This window comes from Macrobrachium nipponense, chromosome 1, assembly GCF_015104395.2.
Source record: "Macrobrachium nipponense isolate FS-2020 chromosome 1, ASM1510439v2, whole genome shotgun sequence".
In the NCBI taxonomy this organism is placed as follows: Eukaryota; Metazoa; Arthropoda; class Malacostraca; order Decapoda; family Palaemonidae; genus Macrobrachium; species Macrobrachium nipponense.
The window spans coordinates 172,881,366-172,903,408 of NC_087200.1; the positions used below are offsets into that span (position 1 = coordinate 172,881,366).

The window sequence follows — 22,043 nt, forward strand, 5'->3', positions numbered from 1 at the left end:
ACATAGCCTAATTTCACAACCAATTTCAACGTTTTGTGTGTAGTCTTATACCCAGTTTGGAGGGTCAACACATACCGAATGGCAACAGAGAGAGAGAGAGAGAGAGAGAGAGAGAGAGAAGACGAGAGAGAGAGAGAAAGGAAGGCGGAGGAACGAAGAAGAAAAGGGATGGGGGGGGGGGGGGGGGGGGGGGGGGGGGGGGGGTGGGGGGGAGAGGGTAGGTGGAGCTTTATACGCGTGTTCGTATCCATTTCTGCATAATGGAGTTTTTGTCTCTTGGTACAAGGACAAGTGTCGTTATTCTTTACGATTAGTGATTCACGATACCCTATAAAATTACGGCACTGGGTGTAATGCACTATAGCAAAATCTCGTTCTGTTAAGTGTGTTCGTTACAGAAATAGGTATTGCCCAAAAACCTGCTTGCACTGTCTCTGAAACCATAGTACATGCTGCTTAGTTGTCAATCAAGTTGTTTTTTATAACCAAGTATTTTTTACAAGCTAGCTATTGAATAAATTTTATTTTTCTCAGTCAAAACATATGCCACTCAATGCTAACTTTCCTCTTTTAACGACTTTCTGGTCATTGCAAATTCGGCCCCATAATTTCTTATGGTGCGAAACAGACAAGAGGCCCATGGACCGAAAACGATTGCGTCACACTACGGCGATAATCCAGCAGTAAAACATCTTCATATATCCAAAAAGTAAATAATAAAGATATATGCGCATTACGATTATAACAATTACATGTATAGCTGATAACAATCTGCATGAATAACTGGTAAACTGTTTCTGCAATGACAGTTGAGTATAGCAATTATTTAATAGGTACGAAAGTCAAGATGTCGTGACGTCATAATACAGAACTTGAAAGAACGTTCTAATTCAGAAAAATAATTACTTAAATTTGAGTCAGAGTCGAGTTACTTTTTCAATAACGAATATTTTCAAATTAATCATCATAAATATGTAAAATATTGATGTTTTACTACTTATTTAAAATTAGCCAAGAGCACGCTTCTCGTCATCTTCTACCCCAACAGCTGTTTTACGCCTGGCTTGTTGTTGATGAGAAATCGAATCGTGTTTCGATTGTTGTGTGATAAAAGTGCTCCAGCGTCTGTGGGTACAAGTGGTGTGCGGATTTATCACAGGAAATGGTTAGTTTATTGACACAAAGCTACTCCGTAAACATCGAGATGGCGTCAATCTTCTAAATACCTCGAGTTGTAAGTAAAAATGTTGAACGCGTTTTGGTGAGATTTGCACTACGTTTGAGACCGTTTTCAGTTACCCTCTGTTTAAATCTTAAAATTTGGCCTTAATTTCTAACTTTGGGGAAAATACTTACTTCGAAAGGAGAGTAGAGGTCTTTAGCTCCGTTTCTCACCAACAACAAGTCGCGACTGATGCCCATCTCGGGTGTCAGGACGCGTTATAATGTACTTTTTCGGAGGGTGGCTTGCATTGATGGTAGGTGGCCTGCGTGGCCTGCTGTGATGATCTACCCTCCAAATGGTATAGTTGATAGCTACATTCACAGATGTCCATGAAGTTGATGTTAATGTAGTTAAAATTTACGAACCAATGATTGTACAATAAGCTCAACTAATATCACCAGAACTACAGACACAAAGTATGGATTTAGCAAAATATATTGAGTGCACCCTCCTACTCTTTTAGCACTATCTGTTTAACAAATGCAAGGGGGAGGCAATGTAGAGTACATTTAGCAGAATGGGACCAGATAAAGGTATTTCTACAGAAGCAGTTCGCACGGACTGCAAGGAACGTAACCGCGATACGACATCCGCTAGGGATTGGGGCGTCCAATGTATTTCGCTGTGTTTAGTACTGGCCCCTGGGGGGTTAATTACAGTCGTCTGAACAAATATTACTTAAAATTCTTATTCAGGAGGTGAAACTGCAACTGCCATAGTCTAGGCTGCCACGGATAAGTACCCTAGATCTACCCAGATAAACTCAAGTCTTCATTACACAATTACGGAACTAAATTATCACACAAGGTTTATAATTCACATTTGGCCAGACCATGTGAGCCTGTCTACATTCGGTCCATTCACTCCAATCGTAACTAGCTTAATGCAAAGCTGCTTTGATTAGAATTAAATTCAAGGCTACTGGGGCTTTGATAGTATGGTTCAGAAACCCACCAGATCGACCTGGCCTAAGCTAAGGCAGTTTGGCATGATGAAATAGGATTAAAAAAAAATTATATAAAAAGTTCGAATTTCCAATTCCAATATAATGCCATTTACATCTGTAACCACAAATTATGGTAGAACTTAAGGGAAAAAACCCGCAAATACAAATATCTCGTTTCCTTCCTAAGTAGAGCACGGGTCCCGTTGACCTACCAAAATCTGGGACTGGCATCGCATCTAAGACGTAAATAACCAAATCGTGAACCACCCTATTGTTAACTTTCACATGCAATTGCCATACTGACTTAAAACAAAGGCTCCACGCTAATATTATTTACTACGCGATGAAAAAGGAGGCCTGAGAACAATAACACACAAAACACGTTTATCTAAGTCATGTGAGCCAACATGGCTGACACGACCATGACAAATCTCTTGACCATAACAATAACATGGTGGGTTTTAGTTCAAGAAATGTACTTCAGACCTTCGCAAAGGAACACACAAAAGCCACATGCCCCAGAGATCAAACTGATACACAAAGAACACTTAAAATCGACCACTCCATTGCGATATTACACTTAACATGATTGCAGTACGCTAACCAAGGCCATAACCACAACACTTTTCTCGATCGTAATATAAAAGGATACACTTGCAACCGCTGGCCCATGTCTTGTATGTAATGTGCAGCTTGTTGGCGATAACTTAATTCCTTCTCTGCGTCTATTCCGCTCTTCGGCTGGGTGAATTGTTTAATTCCTCCCTTGTAAAAAATACCATCTTCATCAGCCGCCATGGAGTTACACACCGGACTGTGGTGACGTCACACCGGAAACTCGAAGGTTAACCCAATATTTTGGTTATAAATATAGCGTAATTGCAAATAATTCGATAGTTTTAACAATTCACATAAACACATAATACAATTACTAATAAAGTTTATTTTTAAAAACGTAAAGCAATTGCTAAATTCTATAAATTTTCAACTAAAGAAATGTAAGTTTCACTGCATAAGAATTGCTCAAGACTTTCTCTAACACTAACACACTGATGGAAGTTCCCGTGATATTTTTATGAATTAATTTTAATCGGGAAAAATTTGGAATATCTGTCAAGTACAGAAAGCTATTTGAATAAATTTAACATTTATAACATTTAATGATAATAGAAGTTTTGTACGCAAATGAATCAAAATGTTACTTGTATTTTTAAAAGATTTAAATCTTTCTACCAAAATGTGATGGAATGGGTTCTTGGAAAAATTACGACAGATTGTGGGTAGCTGTGATCCTAGTAGCATTGTGTACGTTCGACTGCTGAAATATAATATGTTTTGTGTTAATTACGGTGTAAGAAAAAGTGTTAACGTGAAGGTAACAACACCATGAAACTTAGAAAAATAATTGGATAATTATTACAGAAGTTGGGCCCCTGATAGTATTTTTACTGCTATTACTGCCAATAATCAATGTAAGCGTCTTGCGTTGATTCAACTGAAAGCAGATGATGCTCGGTGTGAACCGTGCCGATTGTCATTTGTCTTTTTCTCGAAGTGGGAAAGTACAAGTTTCTTGATTTCAGTATGTTATTGCCGTGTTCTTAGAAGAAGTTGAATGTCCATCAGAAATTGTTATAGTGAAAGTGATTGTTATTTAGGATTTTATAAATAGTTAAGGAGTTTTGGAATACTTGTGCAGACACAGTTGCCTATTGTAGGCCTTTGGATACCCCGAATTATGCAGCGGCCCGATATTGTCTAGACTGATCACTGAGGTTTGTATCTGACATTTGGTTTTTATCCCATTAGTAGTGGGTTTATACACATTCCTTTAAGCCATATATATATATATATATATATATATATATATATATATATATATATATATATATATATATATATAGTATATATATATATAGATATATAGATATACATATATATATATATATATAGATATATATATATATATATGAGGATATATATTATATATATATATATATATATATATATATATTATATTATATATATATATATATATTATTATTTACTTTGTGCGTTTTTCGACTGCACGTTATTTCAGAAGACCTTATAACTTAGGGGATCTTGATACCTTTTGGAACATACTCTGGCGGGCGATGACCTTGGAAATCAAAAAGAGCGCCCAGGTTAGCGTAATAGAAAGACCGCGTAACACGCAACTGTATTGAAACTAACTACTAACTTATTTGCATTACCTAATGCCAGTATCTTGTTGACATTTTACAAAATTTTAGAGGCAAACGTCGAGAGTATTTCCGTAGGCGTACGCTTGGCAAGATATCAAATGGTATGTACTACCTAGCTAATACTGATAACGCATTATCAGAAACATATGTTTGTCATGATTTTCATCTTGGGTTATTGCTTTGAAGGCCTTCAAGTAGTTACCCCATATAAGTAATTATATTTTGAATAATACTACCTATAGCCTATTTAGCCAATGCATACCTATGTTTGTAATGTACATTCAGTTGTAAGTTTACTACACCATTTTATATATATATATATATATATATATATACTTATATATATATACATATATATATGTATATATATATATATATATATATATATATATATATATATATATATATATATATATATTATACATGTTTGTGGGTGTGTGTGTGGTATATGCACTAACATATACATAATAGTACAACTACTATGCAAAAATATGCATATATAGCTATATTACTATATATTAGGTATATATGATACATATACATAGTATATACATATTAATATATATGATATATATAGTATAGGCTATTGCAAATCATGAAATTGCAAAAAATGTATCATCCATAAGCTCAGAATCAGCAATGATTAGTAAATATATATATAATATAATAGCTATATATAACACATACATACCATATAAAACCTATATATCATTGCTGACTCTAATGGGCTTATGGATGACATACTTTCATTTGTAATATGGATTTGAAATTGCAAAAAAAAAAAAAAAATCATCCATAAGCCCAGTAGAATCAGCAATGGTTACGATAATATGTAGCGGCAACCCCATATAAAAAATAAAAATGGGAACTGGCTAGGAAGAATATATAGTATCATAAATTATATATATAATATATATAATATATAAATATACTATAGATAATATATATATATAGATATATATATATAAATAAAATATATATATATATATATTATCATGTATAATATATACATATATATATATGCTTAAAAAATTACAGTAGATGCACATGACTTCATTAAATAAGCAAATACCACAGGAAAATGATAGTCAGAAATCCAAGTGCTTTCGTCTTTAGTAAGACATTGTCGAGGAACGAATGAAATGCAATTGGAGAGAAAGTTATCAGGTAAACAACAAGATCAAGAATACCAGATGGTTAATTGTCAAAAGGGTAAAAAAAATTAGAAATTATCCAGGATTATCGGATATCACATGGTCACAAACGTAAATATAGATTTAACCCTAACAGAAACTACAAGGTATCCGTATAGTCCCAAACATGTAAAAACTGAGTACGTGTAGTAATTTTGTCGCTTGTATTTATCTACAACTTTTTTCATTGTGAAGGCTTCAATTTTAAATAAACCAAGACTTAAATTTAGAACATTTCCATTATTTGACTTGAAACTACTAAATTCAATGATGTTCCTTTTAACTGTGTTATTACGTGGGATTAAGGCTCTTGCTTGATTCCAATAAATAGGATGATCTCAATCTCTCATAGGTATGTACAATTAATGCATTTGATATTTACCCTGTTCTCACAGAATATTGTGCTGTTTGAGACTTGAAAGAGATTTTACCGTTTTGTCCAGAATCAACTTTCACACTTTTTGCAAGGAATTTCATATATGCAGCCTGGAAGATCTTTAGGAGAATTTTTTATTACTAAACTCTTGACATTAATATTACTGAATACATTTATGTTAAGCTTTAAAATTCTAGGAATTTCTAAAGACCTTTCATCATAAGGTAATTTTAGAATGTTGTGCTACTAAATTCAAGTTTGTCATTAGTTAAATAAAATGTTTTTGTAGCTCTTTTCCATGCCATATCTACAAAAGTCCTTGGGTATTTTAATGTTTTAATGCAATATCATAAAAAGTTTTAATCTCCACGTCAATAAACTGCGGGCTACAGACACGTAGAGCCCTTAGGAACATCTCAGAAAAAAGAGAATTTAACATTTTGATGGTGATTGGATTAGTAATGAACAAAAGAGGCAATGTTAGTTGATTTCTGAAAGACTTAAAAGGTGAAATTATGATTTCTATGGACAGTTACATCAAGAAAATTCTTCTTCCTCTACAGTAATTAAAAAAAAAAATTCCATATAAATATTGCAAAGGACAGGAAATAAGGGATTACTCATAGCCATGCCAAACTTTTCCTTGATGTAATTCCCCATTAAAACAAAATTTCAAACATCTAACTCACCTGGTAGTATTTATATATAGCTTACGTCCCTGACGTCACGGCAGAATTTCAAAACTCGCGGCAATCGCCCGATTGGGTAGTCAGGTGCACCACTGTGCGCCCTCTACCAGGTACGTAGCACCATACAAACTATTCCTCAGATCTTCCCTGCCGCCGCTACGGTGACATCGTTGGAACTTCGCTCGTTATAGCCCATGTCGTTTTGCAGTATTATTTGGTGAAGTACACTTTGGCTTTGGCTTTCGCTTGATTGGATTTTGATTTAGTTTCGATATTGTTGGTTTGACCTTTGCTTGTTTTTGATCTCTCTTTTTGATTTCTCATCATGTCTGATTCTGCTTCAAGTTTGAGAATGTGTGTGAAAGGTTGCAAGACTAGACTTGCTAAATCCTCTTTAGATCCTCATTCTATTTGTAGTAAATGCAGAGGAAAAGTTTGTGAGATAGGTGATAGATGTGATGAATGTGTGGGCTTGCCTGAGACTGAATGGATTGAATATTACCGCTATGTGCGTAAATTAGAGAAGGATAGGATAAGGAGAGCGAAGAAGACCTTGTCTCGCTCCTCCATAGAACAGGTCAAGGAAAGATAGTTCTCTATCCCTCGATAATCCTAGTTGATCCTCCTCCTCCTGTTGTATCATTACCAAATCCAGTTTCAGAAACAGGTAAAAGTCCATCATTACAGGACATGATGACGGCCATTCAAGCCCCTTGGTCAATGGGTAGAATCCCTGGCACAAGACAGGGATAAATTATGGTCTAATATGAGAGATATTAAAGTGAATAGTGAAATTAGTGCAAGTGCAGTGGAGGGTGCGGCCGCTCGGACTTGTCGTGCTCCTAGTCCTAGACCTCTTCCAAGCTCACCAACCCCATGTGAGAAGGAAAGTCGACCGACGAAGGGAGGCGAGAGGTTTTAGCTCCCGAGCGTCCCCTCGCGTACCTGTAGACGATCCCCCCCCAGGACGCTCACCCTCGCTATAGGAAAGGCGAGGTTAAAGTGTTTTCTTCGCTTCTTCGACGACGCAGTACCAGACGGGGCTGGCGTCAGACTTCTAAATCCCGACCCATTAAAAGGAAATCCCAGGACGCCGAGCGTCTTGATACTGGACGCCAGGACGATATACGTCAAGAGCGTCCAGGATGTAGTCATTGGAGCAGCCCCGAGCGCTTCCCTTCAGGTTCCGATATTTGCTCTCCCTACCAAATTAAGACGTAAGACGTCGCACAGGTGACCATCGTCTTTGGTAGGAGGCAAGGAAATATGGAAAGGGGGAAACCTTCGGTGCAAACTGCAACTCCGGATCGTTTCTCTTTCGATTCCGATGCTTGCTCTCCTGCAAATCAAGACGCATGATTTTTTTTTTGTCGCACAAGCGGACGTCGTCTTTGGCAGGAAGTAAGGAAGGATCGGACGAAGGGAGACTTTCGGTCGTGCTACAACTCCTGTTCGCTTCCCTTTCGTCTCCGATGTTTGCTCTCCTACCAATATAAGACGTAAGATACCGCACAGGCGGCCGTCGTCTTTGGTAGGAGTAAAGGAAGCATCGGACGATTGGATGCCTTCAGTGCATGCTCCTGCTCCTCCTTCGGATTGGCGTTCTTCAGGCCTTTCATCTCAAGACGAACAGAATGAAGAGAGAGAGATTGACTTTGCAACTTCTCTAGTCTGTTCCCAGCAGCAAGAAGCTCCACAGTTTTCCGTACTGCAAGATTTTAAGCAGAAACTCTCCTCTCTTATGCAGTCATATCAAACCTGCTACTCTTACTGTTAAACGCCAGGACGAAAAACGTTTTAAAGCATGACGACACAGGACGAAAAACGTCTTGAAACAAGACGCCAGGATGAAAAACATCTTGAAGCAAGACAGCAGGACGATAAGCGTCTTGAAGGAAGACGCCAGGACGAAAGAAGTCTTGAAGGAAGACACCAGGACGAAAAAACGTCTTGAAGCAAGACGCCAGGACGAAAAACGTCTTGAAGCAAGACGCAAGGACGAAAAACGTCTTGAAGCAAGACGCCAGGACGAAAAACGTCTTGAAGCAAGACGCCAGGACGAAAAATCGTCATGAGACAGGACGCCAGGACACCAGGCATCAGGTACTGGACGACAAGACTCCAGGCATCAAGAACTGGACTGCAGGATGCACAAACGCAACATGACATCGCTACATCAGTTGTGTCTCAATCAGAAGAAAAGAATGAGACACCCCCATTCTCCTTTTGATCAGATGCAAGTCGTTTCCGAGGAAGAATATCAAACAGATCTACAACCTTCAGCAGATCTTAAAAGGCTTATGAAAGTTTTTGCGGAACTTTTTCCAGAAAGTTTTGTGCCAGCTGCCCCTCGTTCTCCACCTTCAGAGTTCACTTTAGGGAAGGCTTCTAAAGAATCCGACTTTACGAAGATGGTATTATCGCGCTCTTTCGAAAAGAGCCTTGAAATTAATGAAGGAATGGATGGACTCTAAGAAAGACCAGGGAAAAAAACAGCTTTCTCATTTCCTTTACCTCCGGCCAGATTAGCTTCCAGATCCAGCATCTGGTACGACACTGGAGAAGTCCTGGGTTTGGGAGTTCCAGCTTCTTCCCAAGGGGACTTCTCTAGTCTTGTGGACTCTTCTCGTCGGACGGCATGGGGAAGACGAAAGTGTTTTGGTCTTCCATTGAAATGGACCACCTCCTCAAAGGGATTTTTAGAGCCTTCGAAGTCTTTAACTTCCTAGACTGGACTCTGGGTTCGTTGGGAAAGAAAATGGAAAACTTGAAGTCTACCAAAACGGAAGAACTCGTTCACCTTATGTCATGCATTGACAAAGCGCTTCGAGACGGGTCGAACGAGCTAGCAGCCCTTTTCTCAGCTGGAATCTTGAAGAAAAGGGCCCAATTTTGTTCTTTTCTTTCGAGTGGAGTAACGCTCAACTCAGAGAGCGGAACTGCTTTTCGCTCCCCTTTCGACTCATCTTTTTCCGCATAGTTTGGTAAAAGAAGTATCCTCAGCTCTGACTCAAAAAGCGACACAAGATCTGATGACTAAAGCAGCAGGAGAGTTGTTCCGTCAAGTTTTGCAGGACAGAAACTTAAAGAAACCACTCCTCTACCACGTAGTTCTCGGCCCCCCTTTCGAGGTAGATCCCTCAGGAGAGGGAATGCAAGACCTATTACAAAAAACTCCAAGAAAAGAGGCTTCAGAGGAGGAAGTAATAAAGTCTGACAAAGTTCTTCTTCAGACAGTGGTAGGAGCCAGACTCAAAAATTTCTGGCAAACATGGGAGAAAAAGGGAGCAGATCCTTGGTCTATTCAGCTTCTCAAAGAAGGATACAAGAGCCCTTTCTGGAAAAAACCCCCTTAGCAGAAAGACCGATCGATCTGTCAGCCAAGTACAGAGAGGAGTCCAAGACTCTAGCGATACAACAAGAGGTTTCTATGCTAATTCAGAAGGAAGCAATAGAAAGAGTTCAGAACCTGGAATCTCCGGGGTTTTACAATCGATTATTCCTGGTCCCAAGAACTCGGGCGGATGGAGACCGATTTTGGACGTGAGTTCCCTGAATTTTTTCGTGAAGAAAACAAAATTCACTATGGAGACAACGAAATCAGTTCTTGCTGCAGTCAGACGAGACGACTGGATGGTTTCGTTGGATCTCCAGGATGCTTATTTTCACGTCCTCCGATCCACCCAAACTCCAGAAAGTACCTAAGATTTGTTTACAAGACAGAAACATTTCAATTCCGAGCTCTTTGTTTCGGTCTAAATACCGCACCTCAAATTTTCACAAAACTTATGAGCAACGTAGCAGCAATGCTACACAAGAAACGCATCAGAGCCTCATTGTGATCTGGATGATTGGCTCCTCAGAGCCCATTCCTACGCCGACTGTCTGGAGAATCTTCAGAAAACAATTCGATTATCAGAAGACCTAGGCCTTCTGATAAACCACCAGAAATCCCAACTGATCCCATCCCAGGAAATCTTGTACTTGGGGATGAGGATTCAGAGTCAGGTTTTTCGGGCTTTTCCGTCCACATTGAGAACGGAACAAGCTTTAGAGAAAATAAGAAACTTCCTAAAGAAACAGAAGTGCTCTGCGAGGGAATGGATGAGTCTGCTGGGGACCTTTTCCTCGCTAGAACAGTTTGTCTCCTTGGGAAGACTGAACCTACGCCCTCTGCAGTTTCATCTAAATCAGCATTGGGACCAAGAAGAAGACACTAGAGTCAATGTGTATTCCCGTTTCGAACGACATGAAACACTATCTACAGTGGTGGAACGATCCCGTCAAGCTCCAGGAAGGCCTCTCCCTAGAGCAGAGGAACCCAGACCTAGTGTTGTTTTCCGACGCCTCGGACTCGGGCTGGGGAGCAACACTGGGGAAGTTAGAAGTCTCGGGCTTCTGGAACAAGGAGCAAGTAAAGTTCCACATCAATCTGAAAGAATTGACTGCAGTTTTCCTAGCTCTCAAGGAATTAGAGAGCGTAGTCCGGAACAAAGTGGTACAGGTCAACTCCGACAACACAACGGCGTTGGCCTACATCAGCAAACAAGGCGGGACTCACTCAGTCTCTCTGTACAGAGCAGCAAGAGAACTGCTCCTCTCGGACAAAAGGAAAAAACGTGATTCTGGTAACACGCTTCATTCAGGGAGAAAAGAATGTGAGAGCAGACATCCTGAGCAGAAAAACATCAAGTCTTGACACAGAATGGACTCTCCATCAGGAAGTTTGCAAGAGTCTATGGCAAATCTGGGGGCGCCCTTGCATAGATCTCTTTGCAACAGACGCAGACAAGACGGATGGAGACTTACTGTTCTCCAGTCCCAGACCCCGAAGCAATCCACATAGATGCGTTCTTCTGAATTGGACACATCTAGACGTGTACGCCTTTCCCCCATTCAAAGTGGTACACAGAGTGTTACAAAAGTTTGTGGCTCACGAAGGAACCAGGATGACTCTAGTGGCACCCTTCTGGCCGACAAGAGAATGGTTCACAGAGGTACTGGAATGGATGGTGGACACCCCAAGAAGCCTTCCGTAAGAGTAGATCTACTCAAACAGCCCCACTTGGAAAGGTATCACCAAAACCTCCAAGCTCTTCAGCTAACTGCCTTCAGACTATCGAAAAACTCACAAGAGCTAGAGGATTTTCGAGGGAGGCAGGGAGCAGCGAGTGCAATTGCAAGAGCAAGGAGTCTTCAACCATTAAGGTTATACCAATCGAAGTGGGAGACTTTTAGAGGATGGTGCAGGGACAACTCTATTTCCTCTTCCAGTACCTCTGTGACTCAGATAGCAGATTTTCTGCTATACCTCAAGAAGAGACGTAACTTTTCTGCTTCTACTATCAAGGGTTATAGGAGCATGCTAGCAGCTGTCTTCAGGCATAGAAACCTTAATCTATCTGATAATAAGGATCTACAAGATCTTCTTAGATCCTTCGAGACAACTAAGGAAAGAATACAATCCTCAACATCTTGGAATTTGGATGTAGTCCTCAAGTTTCTCATGAGTGACAGGTTCGAACCCTTACAGGAAACATCCCTTAAGGACCTCACCATGAAAACTCTCTTCCTGATTAGCCTAGCAACAGCAAAGAGGGTCAGCGAAATCCCATGCCTTCAGCAAAACTGTAGGTTTCAGACAGGGCAAAGCCATCTGCTCGCTACAGTTGGGATTCCTAGCCAAAACAGAACGCCCTCTCAACCCTGGCCCAAGTCATTCGAAATTCCGAACCTCTCGGATCTCACGGGTGAGGAAGTAGAGAGAGTTCTTTGTCCGGTAAGGTCTCTGAGGCATTACTTGGAGAGAACGAGACAATTACGTGGCACTTCAGAAGGGCTTTGGTGTTCGGTCAAGAAACCCTCTCTGCAAATGTCGAAGAATGCGCTATCCTTTTTTATAAGGCAATTAATTAGGGAAGCGCATTCAGCATGTACTGAAGCAGATATGAAGCTACTTAAAGTTAAGACTCACGAGGTTAGAGCTGTAGCAACCTCGGTAGCATTTAAACAAAATAGATCTCTTCAGAATATCCTGGACGCAACATTCTGGAGGAGCAAGTCAGTTTTTGCGTCGCACTATCTTACGCAAGTGCAAACTTTGTATGAAGACTGCTACACACTGGGTCCGTTTGTCTATTAAAGACCAAAAAATTAATCCAATACTCTTTTTCTTCTCTTGGAAACTATTGAAAAGTTATGGTTGTTTGTGGAGACTGGATGCAGTCTTCCACAATCATTGATCTTTAGTCAGGTGATCAACTTGTTCCTTAGTAGTGCCCGGAACAAGAGTATTGTAGGGAGTCTAGTCACATAGAGGTTTGACGGTTGACAGTCTCCAAGAGGTCTTCAGCCCCCTGGGTGGATCGCTGGACCTCATAAGGAAAGCAGACACAATGAGACAGGATATCATTAAAGTCAGCTTCCTTAACAGGTACGAACCCGTAAGTTTGTTTTTATTAACACTTATGTCAATTCCAACGATGATAGCTGTTTCTGACCCTCCACCAAAGGTGTTAATCAGCTATATATATAACTACCAGGTGAGTTAGATGTTTGAAAATGTTATTTTCATGATAAAATAAATTTTTGAACATACTCACCTGGTAGTTATATATAATTAAATTCCCACCCTCCTCCCCTCTAGAAACTATGGGCATGGAAGATCTGAGGAATAGTTGGTATGGTGCATACGTACCTGGTAGAGGGCGCACAGGTGGTGCACCTGACTACCCAATCGGCGATTGCCGCGAGTTTTGAAATTCTGCCGTGACGTCAGGGACGTAAGCTATATATATAACTACCAGGTGAGTATGTTCAAAAATTTATTTTATCATGAAAATAACATTTTACTATCTTTGATACATAACCTTATGAAACTAATGAGGTTTGCTTCATACAGTTCAGGGAATATCATGACGTTCTAATTCATCTTCCAAAATTTCAAGTAAATCATCTACAGGCACTTTTGTAAATAGAGAGACATCAAAACTAACCATATTTATATCAAAATACAAATTTAAACTATTCAATTTGTTTATAAAATCAACATTTACATTCGTGATAGAAATGTTTCCTACCAAAGGTGCAAGAATTTTTACAAGCCATTTAGATAAATTATACGTAACTGAGCCCACTGAACTAATGATTGGTTTGATAGAGTTATTGATTTTGTGAGTCTTGACTAATCCATACATATAAGGTAGGGAGGTGCATTGCTATGTAAACTGTTTAATTAAATGGTTTCAAACCCTTTGGAAAGGATTAATTTGTCTATTAAAATGGGAGTTCACATCTGTGTAGGATCAGACCTCGGTTCCATGTAAGTATCAGTATCATTTAGCAATGCCATTATTTTACTTACAAAGTCACTTTTATTTATTATTACCACTGCATTAGACATTATCTGCCTTTATTACTTGTACTGTAGCATCATACACAATACCCTAACAAATATTGATATCCTCAGAACATAGATTACGATTAAATTTTTCCAAATAACAATGATTTTGAAATGTTGACATAGTCCAGATTACCGTTGGACACACCAAAGCTTAACCCATATCCCAAAGCCGCTGTCATAGCACTATTCACTGGTTTCTCTGATAAAATTATTACAAGGTGTTATTTGTGTTTCCCTGGGTGCTCTTGATTTCCTGACAGGTTCCCCATGTCTAGCTTTAAGGGGGCCGCTGTCTGATGTGTCTTCACTCACGCAGTCCTCTTTCTGCTGGAAGAATGCCTTTGATTAGTTCTTGTAGGCATGGCTTCCTATCGTGTAAATCAGTGAAGTTCTAGCGTATGGCCCCTTGGTTTCAGTGGGCCACCATTCACCTCCAAAGGGTCTTAGTAGTGTGTCCAAAGTAAGTATTGCTGTGAGATTTACACTAGCATCTCCAGACATACGAATTTTTACACTACATTTGTACACATTTCCTTTGGTCCTACTGGAGCACTACTGTTTTTTCATCATTAGGGCCACTAGTGATTCCCCGCAGGCTGCACCATTCCTCCTTGTAAGCAATCCCATAATGCAGGTGACGATGAGTGACAAGGAGGTTCTCTTCTGCTTGTTTCGGTAGAATTCTTCCAATTTCTTTTAATTGCATGATACAATCATCATATCCGTTGTTAGTTAATAACTGTCAAATTCTGTCCAGTTCATCGTTCACATCTAACAAGTAGTAAAGTGAGCGAGTGCTCTTTGACATAAGCACTCTCTACGGACTTTTTGTAGGCTTCTGGGCATTCAAGTAATGGCCATTGTTCGTTGTTTTTGTGAATACTGTAGTTTTAATTGTCCTTCCCATTGTTTAACTAGGACATCCAGCAAATGCAAAGTCTTCTGCTGGCTATGCTCTGTGGTGAAGTTAAGTACAGTTTCTTTTTAAGGCAGCCACTATTTTCGTAGCGTTGTCAGCTTCTATTACCATAATGAAGATATCATCAATGTAAAGCCCTTAGATCTTTGGTTTTAGTTGTACACAGGTCTCTTCAACACCAAAAATTAGTATACGTACTATTACACTATTATAAAAAAAGAAAATGACTTTTCAGCTTTTAAGACGCTCCCTTGAGAATTACTCCCAGAATTGCCATTGTGAATTCCTTTTAAGCGGTAACTGTCCTTTAATACTATTTTACACACAGATGATGTATACATAGTATTAGGTTCATACTTTTAACAAAGTTCCACTCTACTGTACCATTTATTACAAAATGCAGTACATACTGAGAAGCCCTTCTGTCCTTGGATTGACACTGCAATTAAAGGTGCCATAAGAGTTAGAGGGAACTTGACAAAGAATATACATTAGAGTAGGCCCCATTGGAAAATAATTCCAAAAGGGGCAAGATAAAATTAAGATGATGATGTCTTAATTAGAAAAAACCATGACAAGGAAGAATTCTTTCAATATAAGGGTAATGCGAGGGGAACATGAAATGTCATCAATAAAATTATGCCTCCCAACTAAAAATTTCCTGAAAATATGCTCTGAAGAACATAGATGATCTTAAATAAATTTTTGGTAATAGGATTTTTTTTTTTCTTTTTTTACTGACTGCCTGTTACAATTTTCTACTTTGTTTATAGTCAGCTCATGAATTTTATGCCGTATTGTTGTGCTCAACAACTTAATTCTACATTCTTTTTGTAGCCTTGTCAGCAGCTCAGTTGTTATATGTAACTAATCTGACCCAAGGAAACATCCTTATGTAATTTCCTTTTTCAAAAGTGGAGATACGTATGTATACTGAAAATTGGAAATTATAGACTCACATTTCATTTACCTGTCATCTGTAAAATAAACAAGGAAATAATTGCCATTCAACATGGCTTTTCTTGAGTCAAACCATTTCATGGTTTTAGACCTAACCTTTCAATGGAATCTTCTCTGCTTAAGATTACCAACAAAATACAAGAAAAAATCATAAACAAGTTTTAACTCCTTTTATTATTAGATCTGTCCAAAATGTTTGATAGTTTCTTCACCAAATTCTAAAATCCTGTTTCAACCCTGTTTTGTATTGGCTCCATTCATATCCACTCATAAGAAGATATGTTTTGTTGTACCCCCAGTGGTCAGTTCTGGACCATTGCTGTTCTCCATCTTTATCAGTGATCTACCAAGATATAAGTGAGATGGTCTCCTCATTATTTATGTTGTTGATACCCAAGTTTTTTGCAGACTGGGGACTTGAAAACTTTTATGATTTGATAGTCTAAAATATATTGACAACAAAACAGTTTAATACCACAGGCCACTTACTTGACCAATATAAATCTCAATTTTTTTCAGATCAAGACAGTACGTATATCTCTCACCCTGGGGAACACCATTATAAAATTCAATTCTGTGAATGTTGTCCCTTCACAGACAGTTAAAAACCTTGGTGTTTTTATGGATTGTAGCATGATTTTTAATATGCACATAGGCAAACTATGAAGAAAGGTAACTGGTACCCTCCAGTGTCTCAACAGTTATAGTCAAACTCAGCCTTTTTGGCCACTAAGGCGTTTACCCTGGATTTTCCACACCGTTGCCACTTCTCCTAAGATAGGTACTTCTGCTCTCTCTTGTGTTCAGCCTCTTGACTGCCATTCTTGATTTGCTTTGAAGCAAATCCTTCTAACCGTCCTTTTGCTTACTTTGGCGGCTTTGGCTGTGTCCGCCGTTGGCCTTTTCATCTAAGAAGTACCAATTAACTTTATTAATTATTTCCATAGTCTGACTGTACAGGTGGGGCAACGAGAAGCGGGAGACGTTTACATGGTGGGTCCTTGACACGGAATGACCTTGTTGGGTGGCAACGGAGCACTAACCCAGCACAGAGGTGGTGTCAAATCTGAGGAAAACATTTTAGTAACATTCATTTTCCCATCAAAAACTAGTCATTCTTAAGCATATGAAGTTTTATTATGAAAGAGTAATTACCATATATTTAGTTAGTATAAAAAATATCAGAGACATTTCTTCATCACTGCCGTGGCGTATTTAGAGAACTGTGGCAACTGTGCGGCCAATGCCTTAGTGGCCAAAAAGGCTGAGTTTGACTATAGTGATAGATTTGGGTCAGTCTGTTGAGTATTGGGACACTTGTTGGTGCAGAGCATCCTGAACTACTGCTTCCAGGTCTGCTATTCAACTGATACTAGAGAATAGGCCAAAATTGTGCAGAGAACATTATCGTAAGGGACTAGGAATAGTTATTTGTTCTGAGAACTTTCACAGACGCAGGAGTGAGATCTATACTAAATGTAATGGGTCCCATGTCAGGAATTATCTTCCTACAGTTATAAGGAGGCAACAACAACCCATATCTTCATTGAGATTTTTCCTGATTGCACATTTTCTCCAAAAATTAGTAAACTCCTATTTTAACCTTTTGTTTTCATCATTGTCATGGGTTTCCTTGACTTTTAGAAATATACTATCCTTTAAATATCTTAGCTGTGGCTGTAAAACTTGTTGAGGCATTGCATTTATTAGAATTAAGTTATATTAATGTTTAAGGTTTAATCCTGATGAGTAAAAGCTTTATTGCTTGCAAGGGATCACATTCTTTTTACGGCTATACCTTTATACAGTACGTACTTATTATTCCCTGCCCAGTAGTGAAACGAGCAATCCCCACTAGTGGAATGGAAGGGGATTGCTGTTATCAGCGACACCCATCTTCCTATCAAATTAGAAGAGCGACAAAACAGTGGGAAAATTTTTTGCACTTTTAGACCCAGATGTCAAAGGCTTTGTATACCCACAGGTTCAGCAGCAGTTACTTACCTCCTGACTGGAGTGAATTCCATCCAGAGATGCTATGTGTTATCCTACCAGAGTAGTAGGGCTCTGGGCCAGACTATAACCCTGCATTTCATGATGGTACCCTAGTAGTGAAAAATCAAGACAGCCATGACACCCCCAAAGAGATCTCATATTGGAGGACACCCACTTCTTGCTATTTTGTAGTGGGTTCAGAATAACCTCTATGGTGTTCCCCCCTCATGTTTAAAGAGGGAGCATAGAGGAAAACTCAATTTATAACTAAAGTACCACCAGGTACTTCTGCCTAGATGCTGCTATTGGAGAGAAAGAGAAATAAATAGGGGATAGTAACTCAACATTCACAATAAGTCAGGAGATGCAGTATACAATCCGGGTCTAAATTATGAGATCTATAAAGGTGGTTACACACGTGCGAACCGAACCTTGTATTGTAACCGATTCATGTAACAAAAACGCAAGTGTCGACGGCTCCTCGAACCCGAACCCGTGAGGTTCAAGGGTCCGTTCACCCTCCGTCCCGGCAATTGTCGGTTTTTGGGCCCCGAATCAAAGAGAAGTCTCTTTACACGTTACGCAATGTGTGGACGGGATCTGTATTACGCGCGTATCAACAGAGGTTGCTGAACTTGTTGACACCGACTATGAACAAGGCCGTCCATAGTAGAGTCCCTTGTTTTGGTCAGTCAGTACGTATATGTCATACCATGGCTGATTGGAGTGAGGAAGAGGTCCTTCAATTAATTAGTTATATACTATTACGAAGAAAAAACTTTACGGTGGCCAGAAACTTCTTGGAATCTCATGTCAGCGAGTAATTCCCGACCACTGTATTCTATCCTTCTAGTATATAACCTTGATTGCCACCATCTTCTTTTATTTCGCTTCATCTTTGTTAATAATGTGTATAAATATACAGGGCAGCTGCTACTTGCAAGGTGGCCATCGTCGGTAAACAACCCGGACAGAGACAGGCTGATGATCGCAGTGGATTGTAATGAAGTTACGTGTTTAACGTGGTTACGGTTCGTCCTCAACATTTTGACACCTTGTAACCGTATATGTTAACTCGGTTACACATACAAGGTTCGGCTCTGACGTGTGCACCCACTTTTAAGATGATCCCCACAGATGGGAACCGTGCCCATGAAGGTGTTGCAATAGTTATTGCTAAAACATTGCAACATTATATTGTTCCCCTGAACATGCAGCTTCAAGCAGTTGCTGTCCGGGCTACTTTTGACTGTGAAATCAGTCTACTCTCTATCTTTCCTTTAGATGGGGGCATTCAGTGTATGTATAATTAATCAACTTCCTCCTCCTTTTTTACTACATAGTGATTTTAATTCTCACAATCCACTTTGGAGTGGTAATTTTTTTAGAGACAGAGGGTAGGATCACTGATGAAAATGTTAATAATAATGATCTTAAACTTTTTAATGATGGTACTATGACGTAGTATCATAAAGTCTACACAGGTGATTCATCTGCTATAGACTTAGAGTACTATTTGCTCCTCTTCACTCTTATTTGGATTTTAATGAGACTGTAGATGAATTTATACATGATAGTGACCACTTTCCCATTCATCTGAAGTTTGTAAGAAATGCGCCCGTAAATGTTTCTGTTAAATGGAAGGAAAGGGAAGCAGATTGAGTCAAATTTCAAGAAGGTATTAACCTATCCCAGGAATTTGAGTCCTTTAAGTTCCATATAAAGGCTTGTCAGTACTTTGCTCCTGAATTATTGAATAGTGCTGAAACTCTATACCAAAGACCAAAGGGAAACCATGCAGACCTGCTGTTCCATGTTGGGATAAAACCTGTTGTGATTTGAGGAAAATTACCAGGAAATTTTATTGGCATTATAAACCCAGTCAGTCTGCAACAGCAAAATCTTTTTACCAACAATGAGCGATGGCAAAGCAGAGGAAATATTTTTAAAAAGTAAAAAGAGAATCCTGGTTTTTTTTTATAGTATATAAATGGCATAAATTTTAAGACCCCAATCAGGTTGATCTGGAAAAGATTAGAAAACTAAGCAGCAAATATGTTCCAACATCAACACCTTATCTGAAAATCAATGGAGACCTTGTCACCAAGCCTAATGAAACTGCTGAAAAACTGGGTGAGCATTTCTTCAAAGTATAGTTCTAGGAACTATTCAACTCTGTTCCAGAATATTAGGAATTCAACCATTTCCCTTCGTTTAAGTTCTGGAAATGATGAATTTTATGATTCCAAGTTAACTTTTAGGGAATTAAGGCAGGAGGCTGTTATCATCATCTGAACCAGCATTCCATGGGAATGATAACGTTCTTTATAGCATTATAAAAATCTTCAAGATACAGCTAAATCTTATCTCTTTAAAACCTTAAAAATATATTGGAAACTGGTATTCCTCCCCCTTCTTGGAAGATTGTAATTGTTGTTCCCATTAAGAAACCATGGATAGGATAGGATAAAAGATTGTTTAACCAAACCTCTCGCCTAAAAAAAGCTAAGAAACCATTGAAAGATCCACATCTTTCTACAAGCTTTGTTTGTAGATGACCTTACTATTTATGTCACTATTTATGATGCTATTGCAGCGTGTAATTTCTTGTGAAAGTCAGTTAATATAATCAGCAGTTGGGTGGATCACAATGGCTTTTGATTCTCCCCTTCCAAAACTGTGGCATTCGTTTAACTAGGAGCACTCAACGGAAACCATCCCAAATATGGGCTAGTCATATTGACTCTGAAAATTAAGGTAAAGAAGTGTTTAACATTTTAAAAGCAGTGTCGCATTTTAACTGGGAGTGCTGATAAGAGGTCACTTTTACGGTTATATGACTCGTTCTGTAAATCTAAGCATGGGTATGGTTGCCAAGTCTGCTCTTCAGCAAGTGCAAGCAAACTTGAGGAGTTCGATGTAGTTCATCATACTGGTCAAAGAATATGCTCTGGTGTATGCAAGACATTGCCAGTTGAAAGTTTATATACTGACACTGAAGAGCTCCCTCTACACTTACGCCGAAAGTAACAGGGACTGCAATATATATGATCAAATTATTTGAGAGGTTCCCCGAAAAACAATGCAGCGTCTATTCTTAACCAAAACGATCCACATCAGTTTGTAAATGCTAGAGCATCCAAGCCTTTTCATGTAAGATTTAATACTGCAGTAGACAGTGTGTCTATTAAAGACCAAAAAATTAAGGCAATATGTTGCTCTAAGTTGCCTCCTTGGTTAACCCCAGAACCAATAGTCTGTCAAAAAGCTGTGGTTAAAAAATTGGTTAATGTCCAGGAAGTGAAGGCTCGTTTTCTTGATCATGACCAGAAACATTGGGTTTCTGTTAAACTATTCACTGATGGATCAAAGACATCAAGTGGTGTTGGTTGTGCTGTTGTTCATGGTAGTAGCGCATATGTGGGCAGACTTTCTAATAATGCCTCAGTTTGTATAGATGAATTAATAACTGCATTAGCTAAATCTCTTGAGATTGTTTCCAATATATACAGGGTAATAATCTCACCATATAGTACTCCGATTCTTATAGTAAACTCATTGTCATTAAGTAATATAACTCCAAAAATCAAATGATTCAATATATTCAAGAATGGTTGTATAGGCTTGCTTCCGAATTCAAATTACAGTGGTCCCCCCGTATTCGCGGGGGATGCGTACCAGACCCCCCAGCGAATAGTTAGAATCCGCGAATGTTTGAAACCCCTATAAAAACGCTAAAAACAGCCTATTTTGTTAGTTAAAACTTAAGAAAAACCACTAAAAATTTTCATACTTGGTTTTTTTAATAGTTTTATCACAAAAAGTGCATTTTATGATGAAATTGATAACAAAAACCAGGAATTTGTGGATATTTCTCATAGAAAAATACCGCGAATAATGCAGGGAAACGTTCCCGAGAGAAGTCCGCGAATACGGGGGGTCCACTGTAGTCCATTTTTGCTGGTCCCTGCCCATGTAGGTATTGCTGGTAACGAACTTGCTGACAATGAAGTAACGATGACATTCTCTTCCAACATATTCCTGCTACGGACATGGAATGGACTATTTGTTCATATATCAAAAACAAATGGCAAGCATGTTATTCATCTCCCC

At 38.9% G+C, this 22,043-nt stretch overlaps 1 pseudogene; it reads left to right on the plus strand.

Annotated features, from left to right (window-relative positions):
* Nucleotides 1-3,797: 3,797 nt before the first annotated feature.
* The window catches only part of LOC135219842 (KAT8 regulatory NSL complex subunit 2-like), a 70,303-nt pseudogene continuing 52,057 nt past the window's right edge, over nucleotides 3,798-22,043 (plus strand).